Consider the following 21,521-nt stretch of genomic DNA (forward strand, 5'->3'; position numbering starts at 1 on the left):
GTTGAGCTAATTGTGTTTATTAACCATATTTGTTAATAATTTTTTATTTTTCTTTTGTCTTTTTGATTTTAAATTTGAATTTCAAACTTGTGGTTGGTGGTTTCGCAGCAAGATCAGAGCAATTTCGCAGCAAGATCAGAGCAATTTCGCAGAAGACTGTTTGGTGTTTCTGAGAACGGCAGCGCTAGGGGAAAGCCTCGACAATTCTTTTTTTTTTTTTTTGGGCCGTGCTTTTTTTTTTTTTTTATTTGTAGGGCTTTGTTAGTTTGGTTGTTTTTTTTTTTTGGAAGAATAGGGTGGACATCTCGCACCAACTTAGTCTGGGTTGGATTATTGGTTAGGTAATAAAATTGACTAATCATTTATACTATTGGTTAAAATTTATCAATTTCATATAATTTTATATGAGTCTTTGCTATATTTTTATTCTTAATTGATTAGTCAATTTTATCATTTAACCAGTTTAACCCAACTCACTCCCATTATCAAATCACACGGCCCCCAAACGTTTCCCTTATGAGAATTGTCGCTATAATCTTGGTAGTTTTTATTTTTTGGCGGTTTTTTGTTACGCCTAGTACTATGTATTTTTGTTAAAATTTCAAAAATGTAATGTAAAAATAAAATGGTGTCTTGAATTTTATTTAAAAAATGAGGTGGATGGAGCGTTGGTGGGACGGATATAAGATTATCACTATCAAAGTGCGAAAATATGTTTGGAAGTGTAAATCTTTATATGATATTCTTAAAATTTTTGAGGGTGCGGTCGCCCCGCTTCGCTAAATTTATCCTTGGGCGGGATGCAGGGAAGGCTGGCCCAAGGTAATGTGAGGCCTAAGGCGACACCTCTAAGTTGAGGCCTATTGACGGATTCATGCTAAAATTAAAATAAATTAATAATTTTTTGGATAAATTACACTTACACTCCTTGATATTTGAATTTAATATATATCACCCTCTAACGTTTGAAAAATTACATTAACCCTCATGTCATTATAATTATTTAGATGGAATTAACGTTGGTATTAAAAAGATATTAAATTCATATATTCTCTTTTTTTTTTGTTTTGCTTTACTCTTTTTTTTTGTTTCTTCCTTTCTTTCTTTCTTTTTTTCCTTTGCTTTATTCTTTTTTTTTCAATGTAATTTCTTTTGTTTTTTCTACCAGGAGTTGTTGCCTTTTATATAAGTTAGAGGTTTGTGAAATGAGACTATTAACTATAAAGGTGAGAATGTAATTTCTATAACGTCAGGGATGAGATGTAATCAGACCAAACCTTAGGGGGTTTTAGTGTAATTTACCCTAAATTTTTACATTGACAACCAAACTTGGATCCATAAAAATTAAAAAGCAAAATTATTTGCCCCTAGATTATAAACATCACAAGCAAATTAAACTACAAAAGATAGCTAAAAAAAAATTATTTTTTTCCTCAGTAGTTAATATTACTAATTAAACTTTTTTTTTTAAAAATTAATTAGTAGAAGAGTAATTACAAATATGATAAGTATTATATTAAACAGATCACTGGCCCAACAATAACTAAAAGCCAACAATCACTAAACCCAAACTTGAGAAAAAATAAACAATTATTACAACTGTTATTCCAGGTAGGTAACCTAAGACGGGGTGAATTGAGTTAGTAAAAATAATTTCACAATATTAAAAATAATAATCAAAATATTTGAATTTTAACAAATAAAACAACAAAGTAATAATAATCTCTAAATAAATTGTCAAATTAAAATTTAACCCAAATAATAAATAAATAATTATGCTCAACAAACTCATTAAATAGAATTCGACATTCCAAGTTCGCCACGAATAAAATTGAAGTGATCATCGCTATGGGGTTTTGTGAAAATATCCTCCAATTGTTTGTCAGTGTTTACAAATTCAATAATAATATCCCCATTTTGAACATGATCTCTTAAAAAATGATGTTGAATTTCAAATGTTTTGTTCGTGAATGTTGAATTGGATTTTTGCTTAAGTTGATGGCACTAGTGTTATCTAGGGGTGTTCGCGGTTCGGATTTGGACGGTTTGCGGATTGGTTTGAACCCGCCCGCATCTATGCGGTTTGGGAAAAAGACAACTCGCAACCGCCCGTAGTGCGGTTTGTGGTTTGTGCGGATAGGGTTCGCGGATGTGCAGGCAGTTGTGGGCGGTTTACAGATTTGTCTTTTTTCTTTAAAAATTTATTTTTGAGTCTTATTTTTTTCCCATTTTGTAAATATTTATTTGGGTCATTTTCTTCCCATTTTCTAAAATGCTCCAACATTAATAATTAATGAATTAAAACTTATAAGATTAAAAATACAACAAAATCAATTCGTAACACAAACAAATCATTCAAAATCTTAAATCAAATCATAAACTAACACAAGCATATATTTCAAAATCCTAAACTATAACTCCATATTCATTAAGGAATACAAAATTTCAAATCACACTTCATTCGGGACAAGTTCAGTTATGTAACAATAATAATATGATCAATATTTATTCAGTTTCAGTTGATATAATACTATTAACAAATGTAATGCTAGAGTAAGTTCAAAAAATAAAGGGAGTTTTGTTTTGGACAAAAATGTCTAGGTGGGATATAGAAATGAAATCAATAGTTAAGATAAAATAAATAAATAAATAAATAAATAAATAAAGTGCGGGCGGTTTCTTGCGGGTGCGGGTTAAACCCGCAACCCGCCCGCAACCCGCAAAGATGTCATATTTCAAACCGCATCCGCCCACATTGTATTTGCGAAACCGCCCATTTGTATGCAGATTGGGCGGGTTGGACGGTTTTTGCGGATCGGATAAACTGTTGCCCACCCCTAGTGTTATCACATTTAATGGGAATATGCAGCATAATTTTACTTTTTGCTAAACAAAGATACTAGTGAGTTACCAAGAAAATGACAAGTATCGTTGGTGGTTTTCTATCAAGTTTGCACCCAGCAAAGTCGGCATCCCGAGTAACTAATCATGTCAAAAGCTACACTTCTAGGATAAAACAAGCCAATTTAGGTGTGCCGGCAAGATACCAAAAAATCTGTTTAACGGCGGTAAGATGAGATTCTTTTGGACACGATTGATATCATGCACACATGCATACACTAAACATAATATCGGTTCTACTAGCGGTTAAATAAAGAAGTGAGCCGATCATACCTCGATATTTTGTTTGATCAACGAATTTACCATTTTCATCTTCGTCCAGTTTAATAGATGTGCTCATGGGTGTTCCTACTTGTAACAACCCCGACCTATGATTAGCCTGTAATCCATGATTAAGAATGCCTAATAAGTAATTAAGAGGAAATTCTGAGCTAATTGCATGCATATTGTGTTATTTTTGTTTATATCTGTTTGACGTAGGAATATCTATTTGAATTTTTATTTTGATATGCGAATTGAAGACCTCATCGACATCGGAACACGGAATTGACTCCGTTTATTTGTTATTTAGAATTTTTAGAATTTTATGGTAGGTTTAATTGCATTTCGATTCGAAACCAAATAATTAGAATAAATTAGATTAAATTAAGTTAAGCCAAGCTTAATTAAGTCCATTAATCAAGCTAATATAAGGCTTATACACACACCAGAGCTTTTCTTGCTCATCATTTCTTGAGGAGAAAAACGTGAGAGAGAGAGAGAGAGTTAGAGTAAGAGGACTGAATTCAAGAAAGAAAGGAGGAATTGCTAAAGAATTAAAGGAAAATTGGAGAAATTGAGCAAGAACTCACTAGAATTCAAAGAATTGAGAACCTTAGGTAAGAAACTCAATCTTTAAGCTTTGTGTTTGACTCTTTCATGCATGAATTCAAGAGAAGTAGATTAACATGAGAATTAAGTTAAGATTGGAGAATTATAACTCAATTCCTACATGCATGCATATTTCTTAGCATTTTGGGTTATTTTCAAAAGAATTCTCACATGCATGGTCTTATCTTGGTTTTGTTATAAAAATTCAACTTGTTTTTGAGCTAAATATCTCATTTGATCATGTTTTGGAAGGTTTGAGTTCATAACAAGTCATGCATGTTATGCTTTCAAAATTACAAGTTTGGCTTTGAACAGTTCACATACCTTTAGACTTTGATTTTGTGAAATGATCTTCAATTCATAGTGTTTTACAAGTTTAGACATGTTTTCTCAAGTTTTGGCCCCAAAGGATGTGTTTTGAAGCTTTGAATTTGAGTTTGGAAGTTGGGAGTGCAATTTGGAAATTTCAGAATTTGCACTATTTACTCGAGCGGTAAAGTCTACGCTCGAGCGAAGAATATGAGCTCCCCGTACTTTTGCAGAGTTTGAGGGTTGGCTCGAGCGGCAGAATCTGCGCTCTAGCGACTACCCTTATTTTTGATCCTCAGCTCTAGCGACTGAAGTTGCGCTCGAGCGTAAATGAGAGCTCCCAAAAGTTTTACAGAATTTTGTAGACCGCTCGAGCGTAGGAAGTTGCACTCGAGCTAAGACCCTATTTACTTAGTCTTTGGCTTGAGCAATTGTCGAGCGACCCTTGAGCGTAAAAATCATGCAACTAGTACTTTTGCAGACCTTACAGACCGCTCGAGCGACTGAAGTTGCGCTCGAGCGGACTGCCCTGTTTTCAGAAATTTGACTTAGTGTTTCGAGTTACATTTTGGCATCCTCATTGCATCTTAGGCATTCCTAAGACTTAATTAAGACATAATAAAGAGGATAAGGATTAGAAACACACCAAAATAGAATAGAAATGAGTTAAGTGTTTTCTGAGCGTTTGTTTCAATATGTATCCGTTATGTGTTTGTATAGGTCACACATCGTAGTCCGTCTGATCTGTCTGCTCTGTTTGTTCTGCCACTTGAGCAATTTGTGAGTAATAACTTTGTAAAGCTATGTTTAACTTTAATTATTTTATGAATGATATGAAATGATCTGTTTTCTGAAATGCTATTTTCTATATAAATGAATGATTGTCCAAATTTCTGAAATGTATTCTTGGCATCTTTAGCATCATGTGATATCTGTTATCTGCTCTGTTTACGTCTCATGTAATCATAAGTCAACTGTACGTCCCATGTGATCATGGGTCAGCTGTTATGGATCCTTATTATAGCGATCCCGGGTTTACCCTTGTTGTACAGTGATCCGGACATGTGTCCGTGGATGTTGGTAGTTGTTTATTATCTTGTTTGCATCATTTTTACTTTGTGTATTGAGTTATGGGATGTGTTGGGCAGGTTTGTTTCAGGTTGGTTGTGTTTGGGAGCCTAGTGTTGCTGCCCAGATTTTTGGCCCTTCGCTCGAGCGAGGAGTTGGTCGCTCGAGCGAGAGTGAGGTTCGTGTCTGGTGGGTCGAGCCAGGGTGGCTTCGCTTGAGCGAGTGTTGCGTCTGGTTCTGGACCTGAGAGTTGCCTTTCTTGGCTCGAGCGAGCTTCTTTCGCTCGAGCGGTCTGGGTTTTTATTCGCTCGATCGAGAACTTCTTGGCTCGAGCGAGAGTTTCTGTGTCTGGTCGCTCGAGCGACAAAGGCTTCGCTCGAGCGAGCGTGTTTTATATCAGCGGACAGTAGCGATTTTGAACTTCAGTTTTTCACTTCTTTTTTTGATCAAACCCTAAATCTGAGACCCTCTCTCTCTAAACTTACACCCTCTCTAAGATTTGATCTCCCTAGAGTGTGAATCTAGCCTAGAGCCTTTGTTAAAAAGATAGAGGGTGTTGAGAGCTTTGATTTAATCTGAAAAAGTTTGGATTTGGAGCAAGTTGATCTTCGAGTCTTCATCTTCTTTTTGGCTCAAACTTCGAGGTAGGGATATCCTACTCCTCTCTATGGATTTTGTCTTTAAATTTTGGTATTTTGAGATGTTGGGCTTGGTTTGGTAATTTGGTAAAAGTTTGGGGCTTTTGTGCAATTTTACAAAAGTTGGGGTTTTATTCATAATAAACCTAGATGCATGTTTGGCATAGAGAAATGGAATAAATGTTAAATCATTGATGAAAATGGGACCTAAGGGTTGAAATGCTAATTATGGGAATTAACCTAATTACATTGTTTAATTAATTGGGATAATTAATTGAGAAGAATGAGGAAATGAAATGTTGATTGAATATCCATTGTGCATTTATTTTCTGTTTAGAAATAACTGCTTGGGCTATCGGTGGAGGATAGTCGTGATTGTTGTAGACAATGCATGATGAATAGGCAAACTGAAACTAATCAATGAAATGTGTCATGGAACTTGACGGTTGATAGAATACATTAACTGTATGTATTGGGTGATTGTATATAGAACCAATGTGTTTATATACGTTATGTGTAGAGGAGGAGATGGGGGATGTACTCCGCGGTTTAGGGGAAGATAGGGGATGTACCTCTAAACCGGATAGTGTTGGGAGAAGATAGGGGATGAACTCCGTAGATATAGCTCATATGCTTGTCTAGAGAAGTGTGGATACAGCTTATATGCTTATCTTGGTAAAGTGTGGATACAGCTTATATGCTTATCTGTGAATGTGGGATATTGTTGTTATACATATCTGTTGAGAATGTGGATATAGCTTATATGCTTATCTGAATGTGGGATATAGTTTTATACATATCTGTGGAAATGATGATAGAGCTAGCATGCTTATCTGTTGAAAAAGGGAAAATGAAAGGTAACTTAGACTCTTAAGTTGTATGACATAAATGTGTAATTTATGTGAATGTATCTGTGTTAGCCATCTATCAATTGCTAATCTTTTAGTCATTGTTCATGGTTGGTTTAGTGTATTTCTACTGGGCTGTGGCTCACCCTATATGGGAATATCATTTTCAGGTACAGGTAGCATGCCACCTCCAAGGACATAGCTGGGAGGCTAGAGGCGGACATACTTTTGTTGCTTAACTTTTGATGTATTACATGTAACTTCAAGCCAAGGGCTTAATGTGTGAACGAGTTAGTACTCTTTTGTTGTAACCAAGTGTTAACTTGGAAAGCTGTAAGCCCGTAGGGCATTTTTTTTTGATGCTAACATGTAATACTTTTGTAATGAAACTCTAATGAATAAAGAATGTGGTTAGTTTATATGTAAATGCATGTCTTATCTGATGGGTTTAATGTTGTTATTTTGAGGGCGTTACAACTTGGTATCAGAGCGTACCGGGTTCGAATACTTTGTGTACGTGGGAAGTGATTAGGATCACAATGGGTTTGTCTCGCTTGATAGAGACTTAGATGTAGTAGCATATGCTATGTGCTTACTTGATAACATGCTTATGTGACTATGTGGGTATGGGATTTAATTTCTAGGATGTTGATTGGATCCTTGGGTTTCTGGGAGTCTTGTTGGAAAAGCACTTGATCAATGCTATTTCTAACCGGAACTCTAGCAACGCCTCGGGATTATCATTATCCGGAAATGAAATTCGTATGTGCTTATGTGTTTATGTGCTTATGTGGAGTGAATTACAGTTGTCCATGTATTAGGACGTGCGTGTTTAGTTTCGGCACATTTATGAATGTGCTAATGTTCTGTGTTACCTTTATTAGGATGTCAGGACGAGGAAGAGGTGCTAGGCGTGGTAGACCTGCGAGGCAGGAAGCACCGTTACCGGGTGAGATTCCGGCAGTGCAGGAGGGAGTTGGTCAGGCCAATGTGGCCGAGCCAGTGGGTCAGCAGGCCATGGGTGCCTTGGCCAGAGAGATAGCAGGAGCTTTGGGTATTCTTAGAGCTGGGAATCAGGCAGCTGAGGCAGGGCCTTCCTTCTTGAAGAGGGAGTTTTTCCGGTCTAATCCGGATGAGTTTATCGGGGATCCGAAGGAGCCACTGAAGGCTGATGAGTGGCTAGAGCAAATGAGTAAGACGTTCGAGATGCTTGGCATCGAGGACGGAGCACTGAAAGTGACCTTGGCATCCTTCCAACTGAAGGGAGATGCGGGTCAATGGTGGAAGTATGAGAAGGCTCATGTTGGTAGTACTTGGGAGGTGTTTGTGAATGCTTTTCAGGAGAGGTTTTTGTCTGCAGTAGCTAGGGAGAAGCTGGGGGATCAGTTTAGCCGGCTTAATCAGCAGGGCTTGTCAGTGGCCGAGTTTGAGGCTACTTTTACCAGTCTGTCCAGGTTTGCACCTGAACTGGTGGCGTCTGAGGAACGCCGTTGCTATGAGTTTGAGCGGAAGTTGAGGCGGGGCCTCAAGTTGAGGGTTGGTGGGTCTTACATCCGAGAGTATAGACACCTGGTAGATGCCGCTGCTCATGTGGAAATTATGATGCAGGAGGAGGATGAGGGGCAGAGAGGCTCCAAGAGGAGCCAGGATAGTCAGGGTGATGGCAGGAGGCAGAGGGGTTCTAACCCTCAGCAGTCGCAGGGTGGTGTTGCTAGATCGACCTTCCCAGTGCCGAGTGCAGGCTCCGAGAGAGGTGGTCAGGGGGAATTCTCCTGTTACAAGTGTGGCCAGCTGGGTCACAAGGTTTCTGTTTGCCCGCAGAAGGGTGGGGGTCAGAGAGCTGCTTCTTCTTCAGCTAGACCGCAGAGTCAGAGTTTGGGCAGGGGGCAACCCTTGTCTTGTTATCAGTGTGGACAGCCTGGGCACCTGAAGAGGTTTTGCCCGCAGTTGAGTGCCACTTCGGGAGCGTCTGGTTCTAGGCAGACGCAGGGTTTTCAGCCAGCTCAGTCTGTGCAGGCCTCGAGGGCCAATCCGGGAGCTTCGTCATCCCAGTCAGTGCAGCAGTCTTTTGCTCCGAGAGGTGAGCAGGTAGACCAGGGGCCTACGGGGCGCGTGTATGCTGTTACCGCGCAGGATTTAGTACCAGCTCCGTCAGTAGTGAGAGGTACTTTTCTGTTTTGCAACTCGGTTGCTAATGTGTTGATAGACACGGATGCATCTCATTCTTTTGTATCTGCTGCATTTGCATCTGTTTTGGAATTGGAGTTAGCACAGTTAGCATCTCCTATTTGTGTGGTATCGCCTTTGGGTGGTGAGTTGATCCTGAAACAGGGTGTTAGAGGATGTGATATAGAGGTCGCCGACTATAGGCTTCCTTTTCCGTTTGTTGTCATGCCCATGAAGGGTTTTGATGTTATTTTGGGTATGGACTGGCTATCGTCATACCGGGATGTTATCGATTGCTACCGCCAGAGGGTCACGTTATGTACCTTGAGCGGGGAGTGGTTCCATTTCTTGGGAGACCGGGTTGGTAGTGTTTTGCCACCGGGGTATGATTCGCGAGGGCGAAATGAGCTTAGTGGTTTACTTGCTAGCTTTGAGAGTAGTGAGTGTGATGAGACCCAGATTGTATTGCCGAGGGTGGTTTGTGAGTATTCGGATGTCTTTCCCGAAGATCTTGTTAGTTTGCCACCTCACCGAGAGATAGAGTTCTCTATTGATTTAGTGCCCGGCACGGCGCCGATTTCTATGGCACCTTACCGTTTTGCTCCAGCAGAGTTGGTTGAGTTGAAAGTTCAGTTCCAGGAATTGCTAGATAAGGGTTTTATTCGCCCTAGTGTTTCGCCGTGGGGAGCGCCGGCCCTCTTTGTTAAAAAGAAAGTTGCTAACCCATTACTTTTACTTAATCTGTTTAGAGGCCTTTGATAATCCCTGGATTACTGGCCGATTACGATGCTAAACCTATAGGGGTAGGTTTGGGTCGTGACACTACTACCTTTGATTTCTCCATACCAAACTTTTTAAGTAGTTCCTTTGTGTACTTTGTTTAGTTGATATAAATTCCTTCTTTAACTTGCTTGATTTGAAGCCCAAGGAAATAATTGAGTTCTCCTATCATGCTTATTTCAAATTCACCTTGCATAACTTTAGCAAATTCCTTGTACAAAGATTCATTGGTAGCTCCAAATATTATATCATCAACATAAATTTGCACAAGTAAAATATTATGGTTTTTAGTCTTGATAAAAAGAGTAGTGTTAGTCTTTCCTTTTGAAAAATCATTTTCAATCAAAAATTTGCTAAATCTTTCATACCAAGCACGTGGAGCTTGTTTCAAACTCATGTAAAGCCTTGGTAAGTTTGAAAACATGATTTGGAAATTCATGATTCTGAAAACTAGGAGGTTGCTCGATATAGACTTCTTCATTTATGAACCCATTTAAAAATACATTTCTTACATCCATTTGATAAAGTTTAAAGTCTTTAAAACAAGCAAATGCAAGTAACATGCGAATAGTTTCTTATTTAGCAACAGGAGCAAAAGTTTTATTAAAGTCAATACCTTTTTCTTGATTATAACCTTGTGCGATAAGTCTCATTTTATTTCTAACAATGGTGCCAGATTCATCAAGTTTGTTTCTAAAGATCTATTTTGTGCCAATAATGGAGTGATCTTTAGGTCTTGGAACTAGATTCCAAACTTTCTTTCTCTCAAATTGGTTGAGCTCTTCATGCATAGCCATCATCCAATGTTCATCGAATTCGGCTTCGTGAAATTCTTTTGCTTAATCTGTGAGAGAAAAGACAAGTTGTCACAAATATTTCTAATTGAAGAGCGAGTAGCAACACCTTTAGTTGGGTCACCTAGGATTTAATCCTTAGGGTGATTATGAACAAATTTTCATTTTCTTGGTAGATCGTCATTATTTCCTCATTCTTCTCAAGATGGGAGAATGGGTTGTTCATTATTTTTGATCTCTTCACATGGTTGATCATTTTCCTTTTGGATGCTTGAATCTTCTAAGTCGTTTTCCAATTCTACAAGGTCATCACAATTAATGTTCTTTGGAGAAGAAATGTTAGATTCATCAAATGCCACATGAATAGATTCTTCAACAACAAAAGTTCTTTTATTGAAAACAAGATAAGCTTTACTAGTTGCGGAATAACCAAGAAAAATAGCTTCATCAAATTTAGAGTCAAATTTACCCAAGTTGTCTTTACCATTGTTACACACAAAACATTTACAACCAAATACATGAAGCTGACTAATATTAGGTTTCCAACCATTCCAAATTTCATAGGGAGTCTTTTTGAGAACATGACGAATTAAAGCATGATTTAAAATATAGCAAGTGGTGTGAACGGCCTCAGCCTAAAAATATTTAGGAAGGTTATTTTCACAAAACATTGTTCTAGACATTCTTCCAAGGTTCTATTCTTTCTTTCTACAACTCCATTTTGTTGAGGGGTTCTAGGTGCTGAAAAATTATGCCCAATACAATGTTCATCACAAAATAATTCAAAGTTTTCATTTTCAAGTTCTCTACCACGGTCAATTTGAATATTAGTAATGAGAAAACCTTTTCATTTTGAACTGTGCGACAGAGTTTTGTGAAAGAAGAAAAAGTTTCATCTTTGTGTGTCAAAAACGCAACTCATGTAAATCTAGAAAAATCATCAACAACAAAAGGACAATAATGTTTACCACCGAGACTAGCTATCTGAGAATGACCAAATAAATCCACATGCAATAATTGTAAAGGTCTAGTAGTGGAAATATGAGATTTTGATTTAAAAGAAGTTTTGGTTTGTTTTCCTTATTGACATGCACCTCAAAGTCGATCTTTTTCAAATTTTATTTTTGGAAGTCCAACTACTAAATCTTTTCTTAAAAGTTTAGTGATTAAATCCATGTGAGTATGACCAAGTCTTCTATGCCATAATCAACTATTATCGTTAATCGCATAAAAACATTTAATATCACTAGCATAAAAATCATTCAGATGAAAAATATAAACATTATCAAGACGATTATCAACAAAAAGTGTTTTGTGATCAATTGTGTTTTCAATGATGCAATGTGATTTATCAAAAATAACACGATTACTTTCATCACATAATTGACTAATACTAAGTAAATTATGCTTAAGTCCATCTATAAGAAGAACATTTTCAATAGTAGGGTTAGGAGAAATACCAATGCTACCAATACTAATAATTTTTCCTTTCTTGTTGTCTTCAAAAATGAAAAACCCTCCATCTTTGGGAGATAGGGTGGTGAAAAACGATTTGTCTCCAGTCATGTGTCTCAAGCATCCACTGTCAAGGTACCGTACTCCTTCTTTAGCTTTAGACATGTGACAAACCTACAATAACAGAATCAAACATTAGTTTTTGGTACCTATGATTTCTTGGGTCCGTCATGGTTCGTGTGATAAGTTCCTTTTACAACACAAACCTTTTTAATTCCTATGTTTATATTTTTACTAAATGGACAAGCAAAGATATAGTGACCTTTCTTTCTACAATAATGACAAGTGATATGAGGATGTGTCGTAGGAGGTGTTTTTTCAAAAATTGTTCTGAGTTTCTTTTCTTTCTTAATAGGGTCATATTCAATACCCGCTTTATCAAAAACACATCTTTGATTTCCAAATAGTTTGTTAAGATTTTCTCTTCCTTTTACAAAATTCTCAAGAGTTTTGTTTAAATCAACAACAATGTTTTTCAAAGCATTTTTCTCATTAGAAATAACAATAAAATCATTATTTAACTTAACATTTTCTTTCTTTAGTTCTTCTACTTCATTAGATAAAGATGTGACTAGTTTCTTTAATACTTTATTTTTATCACAATTTTTCTAAATTCATCATTCATTTCTTCAAAAACAATTTCAAGTTCTTTAAATGTTACCTCATCCTGAGTCGTTTCTTTATCTTCGAAAGCCATAAGACATAGGTTGGCGACTTCATCATCACTGGCTTCGTCATTGGAGCTATCATTATCACTTTCTCCCCAAATGACTACCATAGCCTTCTAGTTTCTTTTGTGATCTTGTTCGGCTTTTTTCAGCTTTGGACAGTCTGTTTTGATGTGTCCCAGATTCTTACATTCATAACAGATGATAGGTTCCTTCTTTGGGATGTCATCTTTGTTGTAGTCTTTCTTGAAAGGCTTTCTTCCTCCAAAGTTCTTTTTCTTGAATAATTTCTTGAAAATTCTTGTGAACATGGCAAATTCATCATCTTTACTTGAATCAGCATTTTCTTCTTCATGAGATGACTTTGAATGCAATTTCTTTCTTTTTTTTTGTTCTCATCGTCCACTTGTCCGTTCATGGTGATTTCATGAGTCATAAGCAATCCTATGAGTTCATCCAATCTAAGAGTAGAGAGATTCTTTGCTTCTGTAATGGCAGTGACTTTTGTTTCTCACTAATTCACTATTAGTATAAGTTTTTGCCAAGACATTTTAAGGCATTTACAATTTCAGTAAATCTAGTAAACATGCTTGAAATAGATTCATCAAATTTCATTTTGAATAATTTATAATTGTGAACAAGCATATCAATATGAGATTCTTTCACTTGGTTAGTTCTTTCATAGGTAATTTCAAGTTTATCCTAAATCTCTTTGGCTGTGCTTCAACCAGAGATTCTATTATACTCTTTGGAATCTAAACCACATATTAGAGTAAGTTTTGCCTTAGCATTTGCCTGTAGTAGTCTGTGATCTCTTTTATCACATTCTTCTTTTGTTTTACGCATGTTGACATTGTCTACCACTTTGGTAGAGATCTTAGGACCTTTTGTGACAATGATCCATAGAGCGTAATCTGTGGCTTGAAGGTAGAGCATCACCTTTGTTGGAAATAATGGTTTTATAGACTTATTTTGGGCCAATTTTGAGCCCAAATTTGAGTGGGTCCCACACGTCTTTTAGGGTGGGTCCAAAGAGGTGACATGTTCCTTGCCGCATGGCAAGTCACACAGTGAAGATGGTTTGTCAAAACCATTTGTGAGTGAATGGGAAGTTGACATCGTTTTCGGATTCGTGGAATGGATAATTCAAGAAGTAAAATGTGGGTTTCCTCGAAATGGTTATCCCACATTGGAAACTTAAGAGAACTTATGTGTATATGTAAGTTCTAGGTGGCAACACTTGGGTTGGGCCCCAAGGGGCACCCCAAGTTTGTAGAAGGAACCTTGGCTCAAACCACTACACGTGCGCGCGCGTCGTCACCGTCTGTCCGACCGGTCATCCCGTGCACGGGTGTGGGTCGGGTTGTTTCTAACATTAATTTTTTGGACAAAATTTATTTGAATTTTTTCAAAAAATTCTTGCAGGAAAGTTAATTTTCCTAGACAAAATTAATTCAAATTTGAATTCAATTTTAAACTGTCCATAACAGTGCCTTTCTGGTCCAATTTCAGCCAATTCAAACTGTTTGTAACAGTTATAAAATTGTCAGCAGTTTGGACAGGTTCAAAACTGTCGAACAGATTCAAAACTGCCAGCAAATCTGTCCAGTTTGAATTCTGCACCTGTTTACTTCAATTTGTACCTGTTCGGACAGATTGAATAGTCACCAAGTTGTCTATAAATAGAGACCCATTTCCAGTAGTCAAAACATCCTGAAAAATCTGAAATTGTCTTGGTTTCCTTCCATTGTTTGCTCTCTTGCATTAACTTATTCTTCATATTATTTTAGGAAAAATTTGGAGAGTATAGAACACAGGTTTTTGTTCGTCGTACAAATTGTTTGGAGTACTACTACAATTTGTGAAGATCATTGTATCTTGGGAGATAGACGCCATTTATCCGTAAGCACCATAGCGGAGCTAATCTGTCTTAAGGATAGAGTGTCACACACTCGACTTGATCATTTTGTATTTTTACATTTCGGTAAAATAAATTCTGTAAGTAATTTATTTTTATTTATTTGATTTGTTTCAAGTTATTTATTTTACACAAAAGATTGTTCAAACAATCTTAAGACAAACTCGAATTATTCTATTTATACAGAATTTTTCGTTTGTTTCCTTTTCTCTTTCTTCTTCTTACAAAATTTTTTTCTGTGGTTTTACAAAATAATATTCTGGATGGAAAAATAAATAGTAGTAATACACTGTTTGACAAATAGTAGTACTATACTGTTTATTTTCTTTGACAACTAGTAGTAATATATTGGTAGTCATTAACAATTCAGAATATTTATTTGTGAAGTTAGTCAGAAATTAATTTTGATTTTCAGAAATAATTTATGAGTTTTCATTAATTAAAATTTTGTTTTGGTATTTTAATTTTTAAAGTGTTACAGAAATTTAATTTTCTGTGTGGAATTAATTTATTTAAATAAAATTATTTTATTTTCAAATTAATTGGAAATAAAAGTTACAATTCTTGTTTATTTTATTTTTACAGAATTTAATTATGTGGTTTTGGTTTAAATATTCTGTGTAGTATAAAATTTTAATTCTAATTTTGTTTTATAATTTAGAATTCATGGCAAGAGAAGTTCTCAGGAACTGATTTTAAAAGAAGGTAGCAGAAAATGCTATTTTGTCTTATTACTCTCAACTGGGCGCGTTTCCTTCGTGAGGATGCTCCTACTCTGAAAGAGGATGAAACCAACCGGCAAGTGGTTACTGCGGTCGATGCCTGGAAACATGCTGATTTCCTTTGCTGGAACTACATCTTGAACGGACTTGACAAAACATTATACAACGTCTACAGTCCTATTAAAATGGCAAAGGAACTTTGGGAGTCTTTGGAGAAAAAATACAAAATAGAAGATACTGGCTCAATGAAATTTGTGGTTGGAAAATTCCTGGATTATGTGATGGTTGATTCTAAGACTGTGATCAGCCAAGTTCAAGATTCCCAACTCATTCTACATGACATTGATGCAGAAGGCATGTCTTTTAGTGAATCCTTCCAAGTGGCTTCCTTAATTGAAAAATTACCACAAAGGCTGAAAGGAATTCAAGAACTACCTCAAATACAAGTGCAAAGAAATGACTTTAGAGGAATTGATTGTGTGTTTGAGGATTGAGGAGGAAAACCGCAATTCTGAGAAGCGAGCTGGTAAGCATCCAATGGAGTCTAAGGCAAATGTGGTGGAACATGCTCCAAAAGCAAAGAAACGCAAGTTTTCTGGAGAAAGTTCCTCACAAGGCTCTAAAGGAGGGGAAACAAAGAAGTATAAGTTCAATGACAAGTGTTACATTTGGGACAAAAAGGGACATCGGGCCAAAGATTGCTGAAGCAAACGCAAAGGTAAAAGAAATTCAAGTAAGAAGCCTGCTCAAGCCAATATGACCGAAGTGGACAAAATTTCCAATGGTGTTGATGATATAAATCTTTCTGCAGTTGTTTCTGAGGCATACCTTGTCGGAGATCCTAAAGAATGGTGGATGGACACTGGTGCTACTCGTCACATTTGTGCCGACAAAAAGATGTTTACATCTTATTTTAAAATGGATGACATGTGGGCTCGCTTTTTTCCATGCCCCGGCCTTTCGAAAAGGGCTTGAAAAAAAGGCCTCACAATTCGGGCTCCCGCGGTTCTGAATCTAGTCTCACAAGTGCAATGTGAAACTGATAAACACCAAAGAGTCCAAATCCGGCAAACCTTTTTGGAAAATCGATTTTAAATCAAATAATGCCAAAATTGGACTGCTTTGCCAGATTACAGAGTCGCCACCTAAATATTTTGTTTTGGAGAAATTTAGGAAACCCTGACTCGTGCCAAAGGCCACATGTCCGTCATCACCAAAGTTGCCTCGGCTCAGGAACTTGAGTTTGAGAGGGGAAGGTCCTGAAATGAGCACCCCTGCTCGCCTGATCAAAGATCGGCCTCTACTAATCATGATATGTTGTTTTATAAACCTCATGTGTTCTTATTCCTGTTATTAATCTAACATTTCTATGTGACGCACACAAGCAAGTATAAACTACATCACAAGAATTGGAACATTTCAAGTCATATTTGTTTTGCAAAAATGGTTTGAATTTGCCATCCTCAAGTGGGCTTTAGAAATACGGATTTGCCACCAAACATAGCTGGCTTAAAATATGAGTTTGCCACAACAAAGTGGGCTTAAAACTTACATTTGTTGAATTATTCCAATTCAAACAACAAGCCTTCATCCACAGGCATTCATGCAGTTTAGCAAGTAAGCACATAGCCTCATGGCAAGCATGTGAATCATGATAATTTAGCAATCACACTCATGCAAGTATGCTAAAGCATAAAACTCACCGAGTACTCCAAGCTAAAATAAAAATTAGTTAGAAAAATGCATGATCCTAACTATACAAAATGCCTAATGCAACACATACAATGATGAAATTAATAGGCTCGGCTACTAATATGGAATTTGCAACACTTTGATAACATGCTTTGAAACACGTATTTAAAGAAGTATTGAAATGGTAATGCAGTTTGAATGATGCGCCGAGCCTCGGTGCATGCAAGACAAATGAATGGATGCAAACATGCAAGCATAAGGTATACTAATTGAAAATGTCCCTAATCTAACTATTGAAAGTGATTAAATAAAAGGGAGAAAGACGTGGGGTTAGAAGACATGCACACACGCACGCATACTTATTACAACATTATGTCCTTGCAAAGGGGGGTCCGAATGAATAAAGCTAACTAACTAGCTATGGTAATTAAGCTAACTATTACAACACAATTAATTAACTATTGTAGCTAATCAAATATTACAAACCGAATTAAGCTAAGTAATTACAAAACGAATTAATTAACTAAACAATTACAACACTTGTATGAATGAATTAGCTACGACTAACTAATTAAACAAAGCAAGTAAATGGCCTCGAGGGTGAGGGATGCATGTATTCTTGGTTAGTTTCCTCCCAAAAATCCACCGCCTTGCCATCGGACACCTCTGTTTGCACTTGCTTAAACACCAACAGTGCTGCCAACTTCCAGAACACCTATGCTCTAACTCAGGAACACACTTCTGCGAAATTTCATTTCTGGCCGGTTGGCTACCAATGGTGGCTATCGGCTACTGCTGGTGGCCAGCCGGCCACTGCTGGTGGCCAGTTGGCCACCTCTTCCTTGAACTTCCCTTTTTGCTTCAACAAAGAGAAAACAGAGGCAAAACAGTGTATTCTCAATGAGTGTATGTACTGCTACCCTCCTTATCATCACACAAGCTCTAATGAAAGCAACTCTTGGCCCTCAAACCATCAACCAAGCATTTTCATGCATGATGGCTAAGGAACCAAGCTTGTACAAGCTTAATGAGTGCAAAACAAGACTCAACAAAACCACCACCCTATCATGCATGATCAAGGGTAATGATAAAAAAGGAAAATGACACATTTCATCACTATTGAGTATAAAATGTCCCATCTGTCTCATGTTCGAATTAACGTCCGATCCGAACACATGCAATGCAATATGAAAGATGCTTATCTTGCCTCTTTTACTTGTCATGTTTTATTTACTCATTTTAGATTACCAATCCATTCTTTAATTGATTAGTCCAAAAGGTGAGTGTCCTCTAATGAAAGAGGGCTTAAACCACAAGTGCCTTGAGCATGAAAGAGACCTCATGCAGTTGGTTAGTAGAAACCCTCAAAAGAGGATTAAAACCATTAAGCACAAGTGTCTCAATTTCATACTTAAGCCAACAACAGGTTCAAAGCCCCTTTCAAAATAAATGAAAGAGTGAAGAATAGAGGGAGATTGTAGAGATTTCAGTGCTGAAATGGAGTGCAAAAAGACACTAAAACATGCAAGCAACTCATGCAATTCATGTTTAAAAACCTAAAACATTAAGCTAGTGAAGGAGATTGCACTACAACTATGCAAAACAAGCCTCAAAGGACCAAACCAGCCCAAAATAGAGCTAAAACCAGTCAAAACAGTAGCAAAAACATGCTGAGATTAGGGTACAAAATGCTAAAGTTAAGCTATCTAGGCTTGCAAACAAGGCACAAGGAGGGGAGGCTACCCCCTCCAATTTTGGACTTCAAAACCAAGTTTTTACCACTGAAATAACTCTGAATTTCAGTGGTTTAAAGGGCCAAAAAGTTTGCTGTGAATATGCTAAAAGATGGTACAAAAGCTTACACCATAAAGCAACAAGAAGGGTGGACTACCCCTTTATACAAAATGACCTCAAACCATCATGTTAAGGCTAAAAAATTAGAGTTTTTTGTAGTTGAAAACCAGGCCAAAAACAGTATAAAAAGATGGCAAAACAAGTAGTCAAAACAAACCCTACAAGGTAAGTCTTATACCTCTTGAAGAACAGCACAAAACAACCACAATTTCAGGCTCAAATCTCCTTCCAAAAGCTCAAACTAGGCTCCAAGGGACCTCAGCTCCAAGGTAGTCAAGTTTGGTTAAGAGTTAGTGTGCAAAGGTGTAGAGAAAACTAACTACAAAACACAAGACAAGAAGAGAGATAGAGAATTCTAGAGAGATAGAGAGAGAATTTTGATCCAAAATGTCTAACCCTCTAAAATGAGGGAGAACACCCCCTATATATAGGAAAACAAGATTTAAGCTTGTATTCATCCCTTCATACACGTGTATGGAGATGCACTTCAGTGAACAACAGTTGGCAAACAAATATCTAACGAAGGAGAAAAATGGCCGTCGGCCATTGCCAGTGGCCGACCGACCATCAATGTGGCTGACTGGCCACCATTGATGGTCGACAGGCACAAGCCATGGCCGATGGACTGTGGGGATGGCCGACATGCCACCCTCTCCTCCAGACTTGAAACAACAAGCTCTTGGTCCTCAACCAAGCACAAAACAAACAAGTTTAAAGGCTTAAAGGCAAGGCGCTTGGCCGAGAACTTCAGACACTCAAAACGAACACAAGCATACAAAACCATCGAGTGTTCAACCGATGACGTCCAAGTCTTGAGGACGGTCAAAAATGGGGTGTCTACACAACGATGAACAACTTTTTATGAGAAACTCCTCAACTTCTAAAGTTAAAGGACAAGGAAAGATTGTTCTGAAGATGACATCTGGAAAGGAATTCACTCTCAACAATGTGCTGCATGTACCGGACATTCGCAAGAATCTAGTCTCCGGATCTTTGTATGTAGGAAAATGTTACATGTCTGATGGCCTTTTCAAAATAAATGTAATGACTGTTATATCCTCTGTTATTAATAAAGATACATCTTCTTCTTACTTGCTTGAGTCTTCAAATTTATGGCATGGTAGACTAGGACATGTTAATTTTGGATTTTTACGTAGATTAATTAATATGGAATGTTTACCTAAATTTGACATTGATTTAAATCATAAATGTGAAATTTGCGTTGAGGCAAAATTAACTAAAACTCCTTTTCATTCAATTGAACGAAGTATGGAGCCACTTGAATTAATTCATAGTGACATTTGTGATTTTAAATCAATTCAAACTAGAGGTAGGAGAAAATATTTCATCACTTTTATAGATCACTATACTAGATATAGCTATGTTTATTTAATTCGAACCAAGGATAAAGCTTTGGAAACTTTCATTCAATATAAGAATAAAGTTGAAAATCAACTTGGTAAGAAAATTAAAAAACTTAGAAGTGATAGAGGTGGTGAATATGAATCACCTTTTGGTGAGTTTTGTAAAGAACATGGAATTATTCATCAAACCATCGCTCCTTACTCACTTCAGCAAAAGGAAATTGCTGAAAGGAAAAATAGGACTTTAAAAGAAATGATGAATGCCATGTTAATAAGTTCTGAATTACCTCATAACTTGTGAGGGAAAGCAATACTTTTTGCTAATTATATTCTAAATAAAGTAGCCCAAAAGAAAGTGAGTCAAACACCTTATGAATTGTGGCATGGGAGAGTACCATAATACAAATACTTAAAAGTGTAGGGATGTTTGGCTAAAGTGGCTATTCTTAGTCCTAAAAAGACTAAGATAGGTCCTAAAACTGTTGATTTCATTTTCATTGGTTATGCCATAAATAGTAGTGCATATCGATTTTTGATTCATAAGTTAGAACATTCTGAAATGTATGTAAATACTATTATTGAATCTCGGAATACATCTTTCTTTGGAAACATTTGAACATGTGTTTCCAAAGAAAACTGGACAAGAGACTAGTACTAATAAAAGATCTTTTGATGCTATTACTAGTTATGATCAAGAACAAGAGTAAGAGATAGATCAAAATGAGGAAGAGAAACCTAGGCGTAATAAACGTGCTAGAACCTCAAAATCTTTTGGTCCAAAATTTCTAACATTTTTGTTAGAAAATAAGCCTTTAACTTTTAAAGAAGCTATGTCCAGTCTTGAGGCTCCTTTATGGAAAGAAGCTGTAAACAACGAAGTTGAATCCATATTGCAAAATCACACTTGGAAATTGGTGGATTTGCCATCAGGCTGTAAACCTCTTGGGTACAAGTGGATTTTCAAAAGAAAAATGAAAGCGGATGGATCAATTGAAAAATACAAGGCAAGACTTGTGGTCAAAGGATATAGACAAAAAGAGGGTCTTGATTACTTCGACACATACTCACTAGTTACTAGAATAACATCCATTAGAATGCTAATTGCCATTGCATCATTGTACAATCTAGAAATTCATCAAATGGATGTTAAAACTGATTTCTTAAATGGTGAGTTAGATGAAGAAATTTACATGGAACAACCAGAAGGATTTTATATTCTAGGAAAAGAAAAGAAAGTGTGTAAATTGGTTAAATTATTATATGGTTTAAAACAAGCGCCAAAGCAATGGCATGAGAAATTTGACAAGGCAATGATGTCAAATGGATTCAAAATTAATGAATATGACAAATGTATTTATATTAAAAACACAAATAATAGTTATGTTATAGTATGTCTTTATGTGGATGATATGCT

Source organism: Camellia sinensis, chromosome 4, assembly GCF_055761805.1.
Source record: "Camellia sinensis isolate YWXY chromosome 4, ASM5576180v1, whole genome shotgun sequence".
NCBI lineage: Eukaryota > Viridiplantae > Streptophyta > Magnoliopsida > Ericales > Theaceae > Camellia > Camellia sinensis.